The sequence below is a fragment of the Pteropus alecto genome, unplaced genomic scaffold (assembly GCF_000325575.1).
Source record: "Pteropus alecto unplaced genomic scaffold, ASM32557v1 scaffold45, whole genome shotgun sequence".
NCBI lineage: Eukaryota > Metazoa > Chordata > Mammalia > Chiroptera > Pteropodidae > Pteropus > Pteropus alecto.
This window is the reverse complement of record NW_006442491.1, coordinates 1,060,202-1,068,871: the sequence shown is the minus strand read 5'-3', so window position 1 is coordinate 1,068,871 and position 8,670 is coordinate 1,060,202.

Below are 8,670 nucleotides of genomic sequence, written 5' to 3'. Positions count from 1 at the left end.
TTGTTGTTATTGAGTTGTATGAGTTCTTTGTATATTTCGGATATTAGGCCCTTATCGGAGGCATTGCTTGCAAATATATTTTCTCATTCGGATGGTTGTCTCTTTACTTTGTTGATGATTTCTTTTGCTGAGCAGAAGCTTTTTAGTTTGATGTAGTCCCATTCATTTAATTTAGCTTTTACTTCCCTTGCCTTTGAGGTCAGATCCATAAAATCCTCTTTAAGTCCAAAGTCCTTGAGTTTAGTTCCTATATTTTCTTCTATGCTATTTCTTGTTTCAGGTCTTATATTCAGTTCCTTAATCCATTTTGAGTTAATTTTGGTGAGTGGTGATAGACCACAGTCTAGTTTCATTCTATAGCAGGTGGCTCTCCAGTTTTCTCAGCACCATTTATTGAAGAGGCTTTCTTTTCTCCACTGTATGTTTTTGGCTATTTTATCAAAAATTATTTGCCCATATAAACAAGGATTTACTTCTGAACTCTCGATTGTATTCCACTGGTCTGTGTTTGTTTTTCTGCCAATACTGTGACATTTTGATTATTGTCACTTTGCAGTGTAATTTGAAGTCGGTAGTGTGATGCCACCAGCCTTGTTCTTTTTTCTCAGGATGGCTTTGGAGATTCAGTTTCTCTTGTGTTTTCATACAAATCTGATGACTTCTTGATCTATTTCTTTTAAAAAGGCTGATGGGATTTTGATGGGGTTTGCATTAAATCTGTATAATGCTTTAGATAATAAGGTCATTTTAACTTTGTTGGTTCTTTCAGTCCAAACACGGAATATCTTTCTATTTCTTTATATCTTCTTCAATTTCTCTTAAAAGAGTCTTACAGTTTTCATTATATAGGTCTTTCGCATGTTTTGAAAATTTATTGCTAGGTATTTTATTCTTTTTGTTGCAATTGCAAAAGGAATTATTTTTTCCACTTCTTTTTCTGACAATTCATTATTATTAAAGTATAGGAACACTATGGATTTTTGAACATTGATTTTGTATCCAGAAACTTTACTGTATTTGTTTTTTTGTTTCTAATAGTGTTCTCGTGGAGTCTTTAGGGTTTTCTACATAGAGAATCATGTCATCTACAAATAATGAGAGTCTGACTTCTTCGTTTCCTATTTGGATGCCTTTTATATCTTTCTCTTGCCTGATTGCACTCTCTAGGACCTCCCATGTTATACTGAATAACAGTGGCGATAGTGGACAGCCTCACCTTTTCCTGGTCTTAGAGGAAAGGTTTTTAGTTTTTCACCATTAAGTATAATGTTGGCTGAGTGTTTGTCATAGATTGCCTTTATTATGTTAAGGTACTTTCCTTCTATACCAATTTTGTTAAGTGTTTTGATCATAAATGTATGCTGTATCTTGTTGAAGGCTTTTTCTGCATCTAATGATATGATCATATGATTTTTATTTTTAAATTTGTTTATGTGGTATATCACATTAATCGATTTGCATATGTTGAACCATCCCTGTGGCCCTGGGATGAAGCCTACTTGATCGTGGTGTATAATCTTTTTAATATGTTTCCGTATTCAATTCACTAGTATCTTATGTACTTTTTATGCATCTGTTTTCATGAGAGATATCGGTCTGTAGTTTTTGTGTGTGTGTGTTATCTTTATCAGGTTTTGGTATCAGGGTAACATTGGCCTCATAAAATGAGTTAGGAAGTACTGCCCTCCTTTTCAGATTTTTGGAAGAGTTTGAGGAGAGCAGTTATTAAATTTTCTTTGAATTTTTCATAGAATTCACTGGTGAAGCCATCTGTTCCTGGACTTTTATTTTTTGGTAGGTTTCTGATGATTGTTTCAATTTCCATACTGCTGACCGGTCAATTTAGATTTTCCATTTCTTCTTGATTCAGACTAGGATGGTTGTATGTTTCTAAGTACTTGTCTATTTCTTCTAGGTTGTTAAATTTGGTGTTTGTTACTTTTTCATAGTATTCTTGTATGATCATTTGTATTTCTGTGGTATCTGTCATAATTTCTCCTCTTTCATCCCTGATTTTATTTTTGTCTTTTCTCTTTTTTCTTTAGTGAGTCTAGCCAGGAGTTTGTAAATTTTATTAAACTTCTCAAAGAACTAGGGTTTTGTTGCATTTATTTTTTCTATTGTTTTTTTGTTTGTTTTCAATTTCATTTAATTCTGCTCTAATTTTGATTATTTCCTTCTGCTGATTTTAGCCTTTGTTTGTTCTTCTTTTTCTAGTTTTCTTTCTTTCTTTCTTTCTTTTTAAGATGAAGGGTTAGGTTGTCTATTTGGGCTCATCTTATTTTTTGAGATAGGCCTGTCACAATACGAACTTTCCTCTTATTACTGCTTTTGCCATGTTATACTTGCCCAAAGTTTTGATATGTTGTGCTACCATTATCATTTGTTTCTATGTATATCCTGATCTCTCTGTTTATTTCTTCTCTGACCCAGTTATTTTTCAGTAGCATGTTGTTTAATCGTCATGTATTTGTAGTTCTTTCTGGTTTTTTTTTTTTGTTGTTGTTGTTTTTACAGTTCATCTCCAACTTCAAAGCATTTTGCTCAGAGAATATGGTTGGTATGATTTCAACCCTCTTATATTGGTTGAGGCTATCTCTGTGTCCAGTACGTGGTTGATTCTTGAGAATGTTCCACATGTACTAGAGAATGTATAAGCTGCTGTTTGGGGATGAAAGGCTCTGTAAATGTCAATTATATCCAGTTGATCTAATGTCATTTAAAAATGTTATTTCCTTCTTAATTTTCTGTTTGGTTGATCTGTCCATATTGGACAGTGGGATATTTAGATCCCCCCACTATGTTAGTATCTTTGGCTGTTTCTCCCTTTAGTTCTGTTAGTAATTTCTTCATATATTTCAGCGCAACTTGATTGGGAGCATAGATATTAATAAACATTATGTCTTTTTGGTGTTTGATTCCTTTTATCATTATAAAGTGTTCCTTCAGTATCTTTCTTTAGCTTTTTCATTTTAAACTCTATTTTGTTAGAAATTAGTACCATTACTCCCGCTTTTCTCTGAATGCCATTTGCCTGAAATATCATTTTCAACCCTTTCACTTTAAGTCTATATTTGTCTTTGGAACTGAGATATGTCTCCTGAAGGCAGCATATGGTTGAGTTTTGTTTTTCTAATTCAATTTGCAACTCTGTGCTTTTTTATTGGTGAGTTCAGTCCATTTATTTTTAGGTTGATTATTGAAATATGAGGTTTTCATATTTTATTTTTTGCTTTCAGGTAGCTCAGTATTTCCATTGCTTCCTTGTCCTTGTGTTTCTGTTCTTTTATTTTGGTTGGATTGTGGATTTCCCTCTGGTCTTTCTTGTTTTATGTTATACACTTCAGTTCTGAATCTTTGACGTGTTGTTTTCATTACAAATATATAAAGGATGGATATACGAGTGTGTGTGTGTGTGTGTGTGTGTGGTGTGTGTGTGTGTGTGTGTGTGTACACCATATCCCCTCCCTCTCCTGCAGGAAGCTCCAGCTGAGAGAGGCAGCTTCTTTGTTCCTCCCAATGTACCAACAGACTCCCATGGTTCTGACCTCTGGTAGCTCTTATGTGCAGATTACTCACTCAGATGTGCTTGTGTGCAGGTTGGGTGTTATTTGTTGAGATTTAGATGTTCAGCTTATTGTTATTTCAAGGGGAGATAATTGGGGGCATCTCTCACTCCGCCATATTTCTGACATCACTCCCAGAGTTCTTCAATTTTGTTTGTCTGAGAAACTCTTTATTTCTCCTTCACTTTTGAAAAATAATTTTGTGGGATACAGAATTCTAGGTTAGTGGCCTTTTCCTCTCAACCTTTTAAATATTTCGCTCTCTTCTTGCTTGACTAGTTTCTGAAAAGAAGTGGTTGTAATTTTTATCTTTGTTCTTTTAGAAGTAGATGTTTTTTTCCCCCCTCTTTCAGAATTATTTTCTTTATTTTTTATTTTCTGTAGTTGGAAAACATTATGCCTCAGTATAATTTTTAAAGCCTTTATTCTGCTTGGTGTTCTCTGAGCTTCCTGGATCTGTGATTTGGTGTCTGAGATAAATTTGGGAGAAATGCTCATTATTGTTTTAAATATTTATTCTGTTTAAATATTTATTCTGTTTATTTCTCTCTTCTTCTCTGTCTGATATTCCCATTATATGTACATTACACATTTTACAGTTGTCCCACAGTCTTTGGATATTCTGTTCTTTTTTTCTCAGTCTTTTTCTCTTTGCTTTTTAGTTTTCAAAGTTTCTATTGATACATCCTGAAGCTCAATCTTTCCCCAGTTATATCCAATTTACTAATAAGCCCATAAAAGGCGTTTGTTTTTCTGTTATGATACTTTTTACCTCTAACATTTATTTTGGTTCTTTTTAAGGCTTTCTATGTTTCTACTTACATTGCCCATCTGTTCTGGAATGCTGTCTACTTTATCCATTAGAGCCCTTAGCATATTAATCATAGTTTTTCTTTTTTAATTCCTGATCTGATCATTCCAACATTTGTGCCATGTCTGGTTCTGATGCTCTGTGTCTTCAAATTGTGTTTCTTGCCTTTTGGTATATCTTTTAATTTTTTTTCTTGATAGACAGACATTATGTTCTGATAAAAGGAAATGCTGTAAATAGGCCTTTAGTAATGTGGTGGTGAGATATGGAGAGATGGAAAACTTTCTATAGTCCTATGATTAAGTCTCAGTCTTTTAGTGAGACTGTGCCTCAGGACTGTGAACTTACACAAGTGTTTCTGTTCTTCTCCCCTTCTTAGGTTGAACAGAATGGCTGAAGTGGACTAGACTTGGGTACTTTCCTTCCTCAGGTCAGTTAGGCTCAGAGAATGCTCCAGCAGGTTAGGTTCTGATTAATTAGTTTCTCCTGAGAACAGGCCTTGTTATGAAGAACAGTGTTTTGGCATTTCAAAATGTTCATTTTCCTTTTCTCCTGCCTGTATCACGAGGGGATTTTTCTCTGATATTTACTTGGGAACTTGGTGGAGCTCCTGGAGGTAAATCTCACAATATTGTGGGTCTACTTTATGACTGGATCTTTTGGAGTTGTTAATTTTCAGAGTTAAATTCTGCACTGAGCCTCTCGCAGTTCAATTACAGTTCAGGTTTTTCTACTCCTGCACTAGATTTTATGGTAGTTTCCACTTGCAAGTCTTCATTATGTTAAGCTTTGACTCCCTGTAGTCACCTGTCTGTCTGTCCAAACTTGGGGGCAGGGGTTTGCCCTGTGTTTTACCTTCTGTTATGGATCTTAGATAAGTAGTTGTTTTCAAATTTCTGTTTAGCTTTTTACTTGTCGTTAAGATGTAGTGGTGACCTCCAAGTCAAGCGATAAATTATAATTCCTAATTCATAGTTATAGACGCCCCCAGGAGCATTCAATTTAGACTTGTACATGTAGTAACCTTTGGAGCTACTACATGTACAAGTCTAAATTCTTATTATCAACTGTTACTACTTTTTTTTTTCAGATTAATTGACTAATACAATTTGGAGGTCTTTTCTGCTGCTTGTTGTTAATTGGTATATGTGTATACATATAGATATAGATATAGATCTAGATACAGCTACAGATGTAGATGTAAACAGATATAAATACAGATATAGATATAGATACAGATAGATACAGATACAGATACTGATACAGATATAGATATAAATATCTATCTTTGTCCATTTGCTAAAGTTCTGATAAACATGCATTATTTCTCCCCATGCATCAATCTATTCAGTATCAGATTTGATCACTTTTGTCATGTTTTAATGTCTATACTTTTGTATCAACATTATTGACCATTTACTATCTAAGTTAAATTATTTATGAGAAATTATTATGTCCATGGTGGGTATAACATAAGCACATATGTGCATGGTGCATTACATGCATTATCCTTTGCAAATTCTCAGAAAGCACAAGGTGTCATCCCTTTCTTTGAAAAATTGAGGTCAAATTTGGGGGATAAAGAAATCTAAACTTAAAGAACAAGGATCCAAAAGATAATAAAGATAGTAGAAGTTATCTGGCCTTCAGTGAAGAGTCAGTCATCACAGTGGGCAGCATAGTAGAGAATGAGTTAGCAAAGGGAAGGAGATTTGAGCTAGAGTGTGAAGAACAAGTGCAAGAAGGTAGATAGAAGTTGGGAGGGAAGTCACAATGAAGAACAGGGTGAAAAGGAAGGTGAAAATTGAAGGTGAAATTTATTGAGTATGTATGAGGAGTCAAATGTTTCCTTTAATCATTACATAGACATCACCTTATTGAATCCTAAAAATATCCATTTGAGCTAGGTACAATTGTTATACCCTTTTTATAGATTCAAAAAACAAAGCAGAGAGAGGTTGGTGATTTGCCCAAGGTTACACAGGTAGTAAGTGACAGAACTAGGGCTTGAAAAAAGATCTAGCTGAATCTATATCCTCTTTAGTTCATCAGGATAGAATTTTTCTTGGGGTGAAGAAAATATTCTTTTAATATATTGATCGAGTAGGACGAGTCATGATCTTAATAAATTAAAACAAATAATTCAAGAGTATTTTCAAGGTTACGCACCTGAATAATAATAACATTAGAATAATCTTATATAATATACTTTCCTTAGGTGATTGATAGTAATTTTTATTGCCCCTTATAGAAATTGATGCTGTAATACTTTGTCAGTTTGCAGACAGTACCGGGGTAATAAACACTTAGTTCTTATACAGGAGTGGAGAGACCTGCTTGAATAAGCTAACATACATAGAAAAACAGACTGGAGAATGCACATAGATGAATAAGGTTGTGTTGAAATATAGAAATAGTCTTCTTCTTCTGTCTGTTTATACTTATACAATGGAAATCATAAAAAAATAAAAATTGAGGCTTTCTCTTCAGCCCCTATCTCCACCCCCAGAAAGCCAGGTGTTAAACATTTACCAAGACACTCCTGGAGGTGAGTTATTACAGATTAAAAAAATCTAATACCTCAATCCTAAAACTTAGTTTATATTTTCTCATACTCGATTTCCTTCTTCAAGTCATCCCCAGGAATAGAGACTTCAAAGTTTCCACTACATGATCCCCTTTCAGGCATTTGCTGATATATCATTGGCCCTTTACTGCCAATAAACCATGCTTGGATTCTCTAATTCATTGTTTTCTTTTCAGAGATCTTCTTCCTTGTCTCCTCTTCAGGTTTCATGGAAATAGTAGACTCCTACTAAAACAGTATTTGACTTCTCTCTCTCTTTTGGTGGGCTGGATATCCTCTGTATTACAAAGCCTTTTCTAGCCTTTATTTTCTTCTCTCTACTTTTATGCCAATTCTCACTGTGTGCTTCCTGAGGCAAATAGACTGCATTTTCTCTTTACTTTCCATTGGGGTCTCCACTTACTCCAGTGTCATGCTGGCAAATGTTTGACAACTGGCTCTGGGGAACGGAGGGGAACCCCTGAATTTAGTATTTGCCAATTATCATGGTATAAATACTGCAACTATTGCTAGTTTCAAACTACCAATTGATGTCACTAAAGGCAAAATTGAGGAGAGACATATGGGAGCATTACAGTATATCATTATTTTCTATCATAAAGATACAGCAGATATTTTAAAAATCTCAAAAGCATAGATAATAGTAAAATTTAATAAAATAATCAAGAATAACAAGTTTGAGTATTTATTATCTTTGTTTTTAATGTATTTTATTTAATCATTAGTTTACATAACTTAATTTTTAATAATGATGTATTTTAAACCAGGTCATAAAATTCCTGGTTTTTATTTACCAGCTCACAGAAGATGGTGTTAATTATATTCTGTGAGCTGGTAAAGCTGCTCTAGCACATCTCTGCACCCCCTCCTATTCTGTGCTCACCTCTAGTTTTGCTACATGTATAGTCGGTCTCCTTCACCCCAGTGCATTCTCTCAATTTTTTTTAAAAGTAATTCTTTTTTGTAATAATTACAATAATCACATTTTGTTTATAAGCATTTATGATTAGGTTGCCCATAAGGGATTCAGTTAGAGACATAATTCCTCATGTTGTGGATTATGAAAATTGTTCGAAAAATGTTTGATTACTGTCCAAAATCATGTTGGAAAGGAAAACCCAGGTCTTTGAATATCCTTACTACTACTTTCTTAACTGGACTGTGGAATTTCAAAGTGAGACCATTGTATTAATTATCTATTGCTTCATAATAAAGTACCCTAAAACTTAGAAGATTGAAAACAATATTTATTATCTCACATAGTTTCTGAGGATCAGAAACCTGGGAGTGGTTTTAGCTCAGTGGTTCTGAGTCAGAGTCTCTCAAGAGATTTAACTCAAGCTTTCAACCAGGCCTGCAATCATCTCAAGGCTCAACTGGGGCTGGAGAATCCACTTCTAAACTTACTTCTTCCAGATCAAGAAGAGAGGGAGAGGGAGAGGAGGAGAGGGAGGGGGAGGAGAGGGAGAGAGAGGAGAAGGAGACGGAGAGGAAGAGAAGGAAGGTTAGGTCCTTTATAATCTTCTTTATCTTAGAAATGACCTACTATCATTTCTGCCATATGTATTAGTCACACAGACCAACCCTCTGATGAGGTGGAAGGAGGCTACACAAGGGTATGAATTCCAAGAGGCAGATATTACTGGCTAGTTACCACAAACACCATACAATGTGCAGTGAGGATGAATCTTATATTCCACCTCTTT